Here is a 12,263-nt window from a genome sequence, read left to right as displayed (position 1 = left end):
TCTTAACACGTTTGTCAAAATATATGACCACAATTAAAATAAATCGAAATGTATGTGGTGCGTTAATTTTGCGGTTAAGTGTATATTAACTAGATATTTAACTCGCGCTTTCGCAGTGAAGCATATTTTTTTGCCAAGCAAGTTTTTTTTTGCCAGCCAGAATCATAAAAACATCGATTAAAACAAACGAATTATTGTCAGTTTAAATAAAGAGGCTACCGGCTTTAAAAACTTAAAAAACTTGCTTCACAATTTCTTACGAAATTTATTTGAAGTTTTACATCTAGTTAGTATAAATATCATTGGTTTAGCTAAGAGCATAGTAACGGTTTCTGCTTACTCGCGCAGCCTAGTAAGATGGGTGCACCGCGGACGCTCAGTTGCGAATTCTTTCTTTTTTTTTTTTATCATTCCCCTTCCCGAAACCCCGAAATGAACGAAATGCGATTGGCAAGTATTTGATGCATACCTTAATACACAGTGACTAAATTGTAGTATGTGTTTTTTCCGTGCCGAAACTCTGGTCGGAAGACAGTGCATCTTTTTAGATATTTTAGAGCTTGTGGGTTATCACTAGTACCCAAGCCTTTTTATGAGTCATTAAAAAAAAATTTACAAACAAAACTGTATTCTTCTTCTTCTTTTTTTTTCCGATTGTGATCAGATTATGATTTGTACTGACGATATTACACTGTGTCTACTTCCTCGGTCTTATTTTCTTACAAACATTAACAACATTTGTAGTTTCGTAACTATCCCATTGACCCTTTCATGCACCAATTATTTTTCCATAACTAACATAATCCATAAAAAATCATCTACAAAATGACAGCGGTACTATTAACTGTTTTAATTAGACTTTTTCTACACCTTGATACATTTTGATAGCTTTACAGAACGTCAGTTTTCTTTACCCGTTGATGTAACAATTTTGCTGACAACATTTGAATACTTTGAACACTTTGCCAACGCATTAAATATTCTTGCAGTCGTACTATCTTGCGTGTTTGTGATCCCCACCACTATTGAGTTTGCGTGGCAGCATAGGTATAGCGACAATCGACTAATGGATTTTTAGAAGCCAGCGTTGCTCATACACTTTCAAAAGTAGAACTGCTCTCACTAAGATTAGTCGCGCTGGTGCTATTTCATGCGCTCCAGTTAAAAAGGAGCGCCAAGCTACCGGTTGCTAAAAAACCCGCGGTAAAGAAAGCTGAAACAGCACCTAAGAAGAAAGTCGCTGCAAAGAGTGCCACCGCAAAAGTGGACAAGAAATAACCTGTACTGCTCAATCCTTCATCAAACGGCTATTTTCATAGGTACACATTTCTTTAAAACGTTGCGCGGCATTTAGGACTTTGTCAGGTAGTAACAATTACACTAATTGAGTTTGAAAGTCACAGTAACCTCACCGGTAACTGCTCCGTGCTTTTTAGGTCGATGTATATTCTAGAAAAGGGGAGTTTGAGAGCAATTTTGAAGAAGAAAAAAAAAGGTTTTAAGTTGTTCATAGCCTAGGACGGATGCAGCAGTTTAAGTGTTTTATTTTAGCAGCTAGTTTAGCTATTCTGCACTTGGCATTGTTTGCACAATTAAATATAGCGATTGCAACAGATATTTTCATTTGAACCTATTTCGTTAATGCGTCTAATGTTTTTAAAAGATGCGTGGCTATAAAAATAGCCGTTTGAGCGGATTTTGATCTACTTACTGCTGGTGTACTTGGTAACAGCCTTGGTGCCTTCGCTCACTGCGTGTTTAGCAAGTTCACCGGGAAGTAAAAGGCGCACGGCGGTTTGAATTTCACGCGAAGAGATCGTAGATTTCTTATTTTGAAGGGCGAGCCGCGAAGCTTCAGAAGCAATTCTTTCGAAAATGTCGTTCACGAAAGAATTCATGATGCTCATTGCTTTAGAAGAAACACCGACATCAGGGTGAACTTGCTTCAGGACGTTGTAAATGTAAATGGCATAAGACTCTCGTCTCTTTCTCTTGCGCTTCTTGTCACCAGTTCCAGCGATTTTACCACCTTTCTTACCGGCGCGCTTCTCGCCTTTTTTCGCCACCTTTGGCGCTTGTTTTCCTCCGGTTTTTTGTGCGTCTGACATTTCGACGGGCCTAACAGTAAAAATTCTTTTCGTTTGTTTTCATTGCATTGCAACTGGATTTAATTTAAGATAAAGTTGTAGCCTCCAACTTGAAAACTCTTGCGTCATATGCACTTCTATTGGTTCTTAAAAGATTAAGTTGTTTGAGCATCGTTTATTTCTTTTTTACTATTGGTTAAAAAAAGGTTGACTTTGAGACCACTCTATTTTGATAAGAATAGCAAACTTTTTGCTGTTTAAAATAAAAAAAAGGCGCACGAGATCTCTGGTCCGTCTGTCTGTCTCTGCTTGTGTTAGAAAATAAAATGTCAGGACGTGGAAAAGGAGGAAAAGCTAAGGCCAAGGCAAAAACTCGATCTTTTAGAGCGGGTCTTCAGTTTCCTGTTGGTCGCGTTCACCGATTTTTGCGCAAAGGGCATTACGCCAATCGCATCGGTTCAGGCGCACCGGTCTACTTAGCTGCAGTTTTGGAATACCTCTCCGCCGAAATCTTAGAGTTAGCTGGTAATGCTGCACGCGATAACAAAAAAGCCAGGATCATTCCTCGTCACTTACAGCTAGCTGTTCGCAACGACGAAGAGTTAAACAAGTTGTTGTCAGGTGTTACAATTGCGAGCGGCGGTGTGTTGCCAAACATTCAAGCTGTGTTGCTTCCCAAAAAGAACGAGAAGGTTCCAAAGCCAGCAGCCCAGTAAACGGCGGTATAAACAACACAAAAGGCTATTTTCATAGCCACACATCCGTTAAAAATTATTGTTAAGGCGTTAGAAACTTTAAATTTTAAATTAAAGCCGTACACTATTGCCTACGACCATACCACGGTGAATACACCCGTTCTCGTCCGATCACGGAAGTTAAGCATCGTCGGGCCAGGGTAGTACTTGGATGGGTGACCGCCTGGGAACTCCTGGTGCCGTAGGCTTTTGCAACCGTTTACGAAAAAAAAAAAAAAAAGTCGCCAAAGGGGACTCCCTTTTCTTTACAAAATCTGCTTTTTCAGTTGACTCTAAGATACACAGAACTCATCCCCTGCAAAAGAATATGCATAAACACGGCCCTGCCTGGGTGGTGTCGATTGAAAGGGGAGCGACTGGTCGAAAGGTGTGTGAGGGCGCTTCTTCCGTCTCCGCATCTCTGAGGGAAAGAAAATGGCGCTCTTTTTCCTCGCACAAAAGCCAGAAAGCTAGTTTTGATGCTGAACAACAAGGGCAACGGTTAAAGGGACTATAGCCACCATAGTCAACGAGGGCCCAGGGGAAGTTTTCTTAAGGGGCCCTCGTTGTGATCAATTACATACCCAGGACCAATAGAAGTGTGCTCTAGTCATTAAAAATTAAAAACGAAAGTTAATGAAATCTTTTAAAAGTCAAAACTATTTAAATCTTTTAAAAAAATGATTTTTAAAATATCGTTTGTAGATACACGGGGATACCCGGGAATCTTCCCCGTCCTCTCGGCGGCCATGAAAGAAACCCTCGCAAGTCTAAAGTTGCACGATGTCAATGTTCCCTAGTTTTGTCGAAATGACGAAAAGACTGCAAAACTAGCTTTGAAGAGCAAAAATTTGTAAGATTCGTCAATCGTCGTTACGTATCTCTGGCAACGTTGCGTATTGACGTGTCAACTTGCCAAAATGTTTCGGTCGTTGTCGTTTCTTTCTAAGATCAACACGTAGGAATCAGAGCTGTTTTCATGAAAATAATGAACGGTAGTAAAAGAATGCATTTCACCGCACCAGAATCCAATATGCGATATGCATAAATGGTTGACAATTGTTGTTACTGTTGCTGCTGCTGTTGTTGTTACTATTGTTACTGTTAGATCGTTATTGCTAATGCTTATTTTTTTGTGGTCGTTGCTATTGTCAGTATTACTATTATCGTTAGTTTATCGATGCTATCGTTAATTTTTGTTATTGTCGTTATTGTTATCTTCATCGTTGTCATTATTTTCGTTGTCACTATTGATATCGATTTTCTTATTGCTACTGTTTGTTATTTTAACTATTATTATCGTCATTGTTTTTTATTACAGCGACTCGTTTTCACTGTTGTGACTGTCACATTTTGTTCCGCCGTCGAGTGATTTCCGGGATTGTAACCGGTCGATCACGCTTGCTGGTTGTCACGTTGAAACGATTCTCGTCGCTCCTATGCTTATTTGGTTGCCTCTTTGCGATTCTTAGATTTTTATTGATTTTGTACAAAAAAAAAAAAAAACAAAAAAAAAAAAAACAACAACTTTTGAAATAAATAAAATTTATTTGCACTTATAGCAGACTTTGTATGCGCCTCTCAAAATATGCAGTAGACTCTTAGGGGTGAGAGGAGAGGTTTTTTTTTTAAGTCGTTAGAGGAGGGGGCGAGCGCGAACGCAGGCCCCCACTACCAGAAATTGTACGGTCGAGTTACCGACGTTAGCGGTAATCGCAGGGGTCAGCCCAGGCGAAGTGCAATGCAAGAGCCTCACCCTGGAAGAAGCCCCATGTTGATCAGATATTATGATTTTTATTTCGGGTCCTCCAGCTAGTTGCCTTGCGGACCCTAGTCATGATATACACGAGTTTCCGTTTACAATATTAAAAAAATGAAAAATATATAATCTCGTGACTATCATGACGCGAACAAAAAGTGGCCTCAAAAAAATAAAAGAAAAAGTGAAAAAAAAAGGCCAGAAAAAGTAACCAAAAGAAAATATTCTAAAAAAAGGAAATGAAAAAGTTTAAAAGTTTCAAATGGAGAGCAGAGTTGATTACTTCAAAAAAGCGTCTCAAATTTGCTTATTTTTTGGAATTCGAATTTCATTGAGAAATTATTGCCTTATATGGAGCGTTGTTCGCGTGTTTTTATCTCCTCCTTTGGTTATATAGAAAATAATGTTTTAACAATATAGCGTTTAAAAAATAAAAATTTGAAATAAATTTGACTAAAATTAAATGTTTAGTGTTTTTAATTTTCTTTCATTAAGAAGTGTTAATTCTCTTGATGTCTTTTTTCCTTGGAGTCGGAGGCGGTCCGCTCCTTTTATTTGTAGTTTTCTCGTCGCTTTCTTTTTGTTGTCTTTTTTCTTTCCTAATTTCTGTTTTTGATTTTACTAAAGTGAACTCTGTCTCCTTTTCACTTATATCTAAATTTCTGCTCTGGGTTAACTCATTAAGCTTTTCAACTAATAAACAACGGATATCGTATGGTAGGCTTCTTAGTTCTTCTTGAAATTCTTCGTTTATTTCAGTGGCGGTCACTTTCTTCATTAAGTCAAATATATATTCGTCGGTGATAAGTTCTTTTTCCTCGATATTTGTTTGGATGTTATTTTGTGAGTTCGAAGTTATAGTGTTCTTTTCTAAAGTAGAATCATTTAAATTTACTGGTTGGGTGGTCACTCTGATATTATTTTTTTCCTTAGGTGATTCTTCTTCGTCACTAGTTGGTTCTGTGTTTTTATTCATCTCGGCGTCATTTTTTTTCATTTCTGTGCATCTAGCATTCGGGGGATGCGAGTTCTTGCACACTCCGCACAGGAAGGACTTTCCAGCGAAGTGCATCGCGACTCGCACGCCCCCAATTTCTATGAAGTGCGGTAGGTCTTTTAACGGTACTTTGAGTTTAACTCGAAAAAGTCTCCTGCCATCTCTGAGGCTTTTGTCGAAATCGTAGGTTGTGTGTGTAATGGTGTATATTTCATCTACAAAAGGGTCTAATGCTTCGAGTAGCTCTTCATCGTTGATTAGCGGATCGCATTTAAATGTAATCAAAAATCCAATTTCGGTTCTTCTTTTTTTCGATATGGTCCTGTTATGGTTACTAATTTTCAGATCTGAATTTATAAAAGCATCAGCGTCGATCGTCTGATAGAACTCTATGATCCAGTGGCCTTTGCTTCTATGGGTAAGGCTCGAAACCTTTCCTCTGCCGATTATTCGGTGGATCTCGTCATTAATTTCTTTCGCACGAGTTTCAATGTATTTGCGGTTTTGAGATTCAGAAGGGTCCATAAATATGTTGATGTCGACTATTTTTTCCACTCGCGAGGCTTGATGTTTCTTTGTAGCTTCGGCATATGAAGACATATTCGAGATGAGTTTTCTTGATGGTCGCTAGTTAGTAATTCTCTGCTGTGATCTTCAGCCTGAGGAGAAGAAAAAAAGACCCATGTTGATCAGGTTTACTTCCCCGTCAGGTAAGTATGCTTTTCCCGTTGTGTGGGCAGCCTCGGACGTGCCCCAATCTTCTCAATTGTGGGTTTTCGATTGCACACCGCATCGTCCCGTTTGTTTGCTTTTTTTTTTTCCTTCTCTATAGTATGGGCCGCGCTCAGCAGTAGTGCAACGCCGAGGCAACCCGCGGTCAGGGCGAGGTAAACCTACGATCCCTTGACCAAATGCCAAAAATCAGATTAATATATGAGCCGGACTATGCCGGCGTACCAGATATTAAACTGATAAGAACAGATACTACACTTGATCTTTTTTTTTTTTTTTTATTTCCTTTTACGTCACATCAGCCATGGGCAGCTGTGGACGGTATAATTTACATATTTACAATTTCGTGATAAATTTATTTACAATCGTATATATTTTTTATTTGATTTTTTGCTATATAATATTTTTTTTTTTTTTTTTTTTTTTTTTTTTTTTTTTTTTTTTTTTTTTACTTAGTCAAGTTTTTTTTTTTTTTTTTTTTTTTTTTTTTTTTTTTTTTTTTTTTTTTTTTATTTACATTATTTACATTTTATATATTACGGATATTATTTGTCGAGGGTTATGTTGTTTTGTGTTGTTGTGTTTTTGTAATGTTTTTTGATGTTTTCGTCGCAAATTTTAATAGCGGTTTTGTAAGTGTTTTGATTTTTGTTTTCTGTCTTTATTTCTGTTCTCAGTCTCTTTATTAGTAGCGTGTGAAAGTGCAGTGGAGCGTTTAGTTTTTTGTTTTCGAAAATCAGTGCGTTTCGTGTGTGTTGTATTGTTTCGTAAAAGGTGTCTATGCATGTGTCGCCTATACTTCTGTCTTGTGCGGTTGCAATACCCATAAGAAAAAATTTTAGGGTATTGCTGTATTTGTCGTTTGGGTATATGGTGTTCAGTATGTTTATGATTTGTATGCATATTTTCTGTGTGTCTGGGCAGTAGTAGAACCAGTGTTGCAATGTTTCCGTTTCGTTTTTGTCGCATCGTTTGCATGTTTTGTCTATGTTTTTGTTCCATTTGTGCATAGTGTTGAGTGATGGGAGTTTTCTGTGTATGTATTTGTATTGTATTTCGTTGGCTTTGTTATATAGGTTTCTGTCTTGTAGTTTTTGAAATTTTCTGTCCCAGTCTCGTTTTGTTATGGGCGTTTGTCCGGGTGGGAGTTTTCTGTTCCATTTTATATGTCTGTCGGGGGGTGTCATTTTTGATGTCAGTATTCTGTGGTATATTTGTTTGTTCGTTATCTGTGTCAGTTTTCTGTTTTTGTTTTCTATGTGGATGGATGGGATGTATTTGCGATATGTGTAATTTGGTGTTTCTGTGTTCAGTTTGTGCATCCATGTGGTCGGTATCCGTTTTGTTATTTCTGTTAGTGTTTTGTGTGGTATTTCTAGTTTGTCTGCTGTGAGTAGTCCTGGTGTCGATAAGTTACACAAGTCTGCTATTATTTGTATGTCTTGCGTTTTTGTGTGTTTTGTGGGTCTCGGTAGGGGGGGGAACGGGTTTTCTGTAGTGGGTTTTGTTGGCAGTAGGGGGTTATAGTATAGCGGTTGGTTCAGTATGGCTTCGAGTGTGTCGTCTTGTACTTTTATGTCTTTGGTAAATGTCTCCCAGTTGTGTATTAAGTCTCTGTATGTTTTGGGTATAGGGGGTTTTTCGTTGGGTGTGGTGGCTGTGTATAGCGTGTATTTGTTTTGTCTTGCGTTCCGGTATCTGTTTAAAAAGTGTATTGCTGTGTCTGTCCATGGCATGTGTGTATTGTGTGTGAGTATTTTGATCGTCCATTTTGTTTGTAGTGTCTGTGCTTTTGTGTTTATGTCTATTAGGTTTTGTCCTCCGTTGCGTATTGTCTGATGTAGCTGTGTTTTGTTGATTCTTGTTTTCGCGTTGTTCCATATAAAGTCGTATATCGGTGTCATGGTCTTGTCAATCTGTTTTTTGTTTGGTGTCGGTAGTATTTGTAGAGTGTGCCATAGTTTGCTGAGTATTAAGGTGTTCACCACTGTGATTTTTCCCTTAATACTCAGATTTTGTCTCTTCCAGTCTTGTATTTGTTTTTTGAATTTGTGTGTACATCTGTTCCAGTTTTCTGTTATGTCGTCTGTTCCGTCATTGGGGAAAGTCAGGCCTAGTGTGCGTATTTTGTTTTCTGTCCAGTCGAAGCCAAGCGGTCCGGTTTTTTTGTCTTTGTTTTGTCCTATCCACAGTCCTTGGCATTTGTCTCTGTTGAGTTTCTGTCCGGTAGCGGTTTCGAATCTGTGTAGGGTTTTGTCTAGGTTCTGTAAGGATTTCAGTTTCGTGATGTAGAAGAGTGTGTCGTCCGCGTATGCTGTTACCTTTGTTTCGTTGTAGTTTGTCTTTATGCCTTTTATGTGTTTGTTTTGTGTTATGTTTTGTATTAGTATGTCTGCCTGTAGTATGTAAAGTGTCATGGATAGAGGGCATCCTTGTCTTACCCCTCTTGTCGGGTAAAACGGTCGTGAGATGTGTCCGTTTGTTTTTATTTTTGTGGATATGTTTGTGTATAGCGTTTTTATGTTTCGTATAGTCTTGGGTCCGTAGTTGTATTTCGTCAGTGTTTTGAAAAGGTACGTCCAGTCTACTCTGTCGAATGCTTTTATTTGGTCGATGGATATGATTGCTGTGTTTCTCATGTCTTCGATGTTTGCTATTTTTATAATGTCTCTGGTGTACAGTAGGTTCATGTGTATTTGTCTGTGTGGGATGCATGCAGTCTGGTATTGGCTGATGATGTGTGGTAATGTATTTTTTATTCTGTTCGTCATTGTCTTTGTGATGAGTTTGTAGTCTATGTTCAGTAGGGAGATAGGTCGCCAGTTTGTTATGTCTGTTCTGTCTCCTTTTTTGTATATGCATGTGATTAGAGCGTCTCTTTGTGATTGTGTTAAGTAAGATCGGTCCAGTACTGCGTTTGTCATTTTTGTAAAGTGTTTTGTCAACAGCGGCCAGAATTTTTTATAGAACTCCGCTGTCAGTCCGTCTGTGCCTGGTGTCTTTTCGTTTTTCATGTTTTGTAGTGCTGTTGTGATTTCTTGTTCTGTATAGTCTTCGTCGCATAATTTTCTTTGTGTTTCTGTTAGTCGGGGGGTCTTCGTTTCGGTTAGTATTTCTGTCTGTGTCTGTATGTTCAGGTCTTCTTTGGTGTATAGTGATTCGTAAAAGTCCGTCATAACGTTTAGTATCTGTTCGGGGTCTTGCTGTAATTGTCCTTGTTTGTCTCTCAGTTCCGTTATTTCGTGGTGTGCCTGTCTTTGTTTTTCTAAATTGCAAAAGTAGTTCGTCGGGCGTTCTCCGTCTATGTTCCGTATCTGTTTTGTTCGTATTCGTGCGGCTTCTTCTTTTCGTCTCTGTATATGTTCGAGTTTGTGTCTAATGTTCGTGCTCATGGTGTTGTCTAGATGTTTCCGTTCCTCCTTTCTCAGTGTGTTTCTCAGTTTTCTCGTTAGTCTCAGTTCTTGTGTTTTGTTCTGTTTGTGTCGTTTGTGTGCGTATTTCAGTGTTGTTTCTTTTATCTGTTTTTTTGTATTTTCCCACCATTCTGGTATTTGTCTAAAGTCTGGGTGTTTTTCTGTTTGAATGGTTATTTGTTTTGTCATGAGGTCTATGTATGTCTTGTCATTTAGTAGGGTGTTGTTCAGTATCCAGTATCCCCTTCCTCTCGGTTGGGGCTGTACGTTTATGGTGATTGTCGGTGCGTTATAATGGTCTGAAAGTGTGGTGGGTTGGTGTTCTGCATTTGTGATGTATTGTCTTAGAGTCTTGCTTGTGTAAATTCTGTCTATTCTTGTTCTCGTCTTTGTCTGGCTGTGATAGTGTGTGTATTGTTGTTCGTTTGGGTGGAGTGTGCGGTAAATGTCTTCTACGTCTAAAGTGTAAATAAGGTCTTGTAGTGCGTGTTGTGAAATGCATCTGTATTTTTGTAGTGCTGGTGAACGTCTGTCTTTGTCTGATAGTGTTACGTTAAAGTCCCCCGCCAGTATGTAATGTCTGTCTCGAATTCTGGGCGTGCATAGTATGTTTTTTAGGTTTTCCCAGAATTCTTTTCGTTTGTATTGGTGTTGTGTGGTGTTTCCTGATGGTGCGTATACGTTTATCATAGTAATGTCTAGTTTGTCAATGTGTATGTCTGTGATTTGGTATTTACCTTGTACGTCGTTTACGGTGTTTGTCGGTTTGATTGTAGGGTCTTTTATGTGTATGAGTGTTCCGTCGGTGTTTTGTTTTCCGGAGCTGAATAGTATGGTGCCTGTGCATAGCGTAGCTGTTTGTCTGTACAAGTCAGGCGTGATGTGCGTCTCTTGTAGAAAAGTTATGTGTTGTTCTGATTGCTGTATGTTATGCAAAATCTCCCTTCTTCTCTGGAGATTTCGCATACCAGCCGTATTCATTGTTTTTATTGTAATAGTCATTTTTATTTTTATTTTTTAGTTTGGAGATATCGTGTGTGTAGTTGGTTAAGTTAGGTCTCTGGTCGGTTAGGTTTTCGTTTCGTTTTTATGTCGTTCATTTTAGTTTCTTTTGTTGGCGTCGTCACACTTTTTCTTTTCGTAGGTTTTTGTTGGGTGTCTGTTTTTGTGTCCGTCACCGTAGGCTCTGTTTCCATTGGTGTAGGAGTCGGTGTCGAGTTTTGTGACTGTCTTGTGACGTCAGCGTTGTTGGTGTGTTCAAGCTCAGTGTTTTTTTCGTTTGTGTTGTCTTGCTTTTTTGTTGTTGTCGGTACTGGTTGGGTTTCCGTTTTGTGTGGTAGCGTTATGCTTGTTTGGGGTCTGGGTGCTGGTTTGGGTATCAGCGTCATTTGTTTTTTCTTTTCCGTCTCTCCGTTTGTTGCGTTTTGTATGTTATGGGGTTTGTCTGCTTCTTGTTTTTGTGTTTTTTCTATTTCCCCGTCTTCGTCCTCATCTTGTGACATTTCGTCAGTGTCTGAAATTGCTAGGTCTGCCAGTAGCTCTTGTGTGTCTCTTGGTTTGTGTATGGGTGTCGTGTTTTTTCCCCTGAAATATAGGTGGTGCAGCCTGTTGTCTATCTTAATTGTCGGAGGTATTTTGCTTACGTCAACAGTCGGGATGATGTGAACGAGTCTCCGTCCGTCTCGTATTTGGTTGTTGCTTGTGTAATATCCGTAAGAAATATTTACTATCTTACCAAAATCTTTAAGCTCTTCATAGATCTCTTGGTTTAGTACCGATGCGTCTGTCTTGATCGTGATTAATAGTACTTGGTTTCTTCTCGGTTTGATTGTTGTCTTCTGTAATTCTCCCGGAATGTTTAATCCCTTTAGAGTTAGCTCTTGGACTTTCTCTTTCGATTTAAGTTCTACCGTGTATTGGCCCCTTCCCGTATATTGTATGGATGTTATGCATCCTGGGCCAATCACCTTTTGGATTGCTACTTGTATTTCTCCCACTTTTTTTTCTATTCCATTTGGGGTTTGGTCTTTGGTAAAGGACATTAGTTGAAAGATCCGGGAGTGTATTTCCTCTTTTAAAGCTCTTTTTTCGGCTTCTTTTGTGTTTGTTTGGAAGTCTTGTGGTGGTGCTGTTCCGGGCTGTTTCTTTTTCAGCGCCTCTGCAAAAGAAAGTGCTGACCCGTTTTTTTGTTTGTTTGCGTCTTCGTTTGAAGGTTTCGGGTCAGCAGATTTGATTTTTTGTTGGTCAGTAGAATGTGGCTGACCGTTCTCAACAATTTTTTGGCTATTTGAAATGCCTTCTGCTTTGGTTTCAGAAGTAGTTAGCTTTGAAATCGATTGGACTTTGAGAGTTTCCATTTTTTGCGATTGATTAAGTTTGCGCTCTGCTTTTATTTTTTTTGTTTTGCTTTTTAGGGCTGTTTCTTTTTCTTTTTCTTTTGTTTAGCTAGGGTAGCTGAAGAAAGTGTTCTAGGTTTTTGTCAAAAGAAACCTAGGAGAAAACTCTGCGAATAAATTCGGCTTAAAAAAATTAAAAAAAAGA

General features: G+C 38.7%; 1 non-coding gene and 2 pseudogenes across 1 annotated transcript; 1 reads left to right on the top strand and 2 right to left on the bottom strand.

Moving 5' to 3' along the window:
- Window positions 1-2,911: 2,911 nt before the first annotated feature.
- LOC149879694 (5S ribosomal RNA) lies at window positions 2,912-3,030 on the top strand. Its single transcript, XR_016446565.1, has one exon. It is a non-coding gene; the product is annotated as a 5S ribosomal RNA (ribosomal RNA).
- A 1,434-nt stretch (window positions 3,031-4,464) lies between these two features.
- On the bottom strand, window positions 4,465-4,602 carry LOC149879693 (U1 spliceosomal RNA; annotated as a pseudogene).
- A 1,803-nt stretch (window positions 4,603-6,405) lies between these two features.
- LOC149879692 (U2 spliceosomal RNA) lies at window positions 6,406-6,634 on the bottom strand (annotated as a pseudogene).
- Window positions 6,635-12,263: the final 5,629 nt, after the last annotated feature.

Source organism: Hydra viridissima, unplaced genomic scaffold (assembly GCF_058129835.1).
Source record: "Hydra viridissima isolate aposymbiotic clone 2 unplaced genomic scaffold, HvirCarnegie_v1 scaffold_13, whole genome shotgun sequence".
NCBI lineage: Eukaryota > Metazoa > Cnidaria > Hydrozoa > Anthoathecata > Hydridae > Hydra > Hydra viridissima.
Note: the sequence above shows the minus strand (reverse complement) of the source record. Positions and strands in the feature narration are given on the sequence as shown.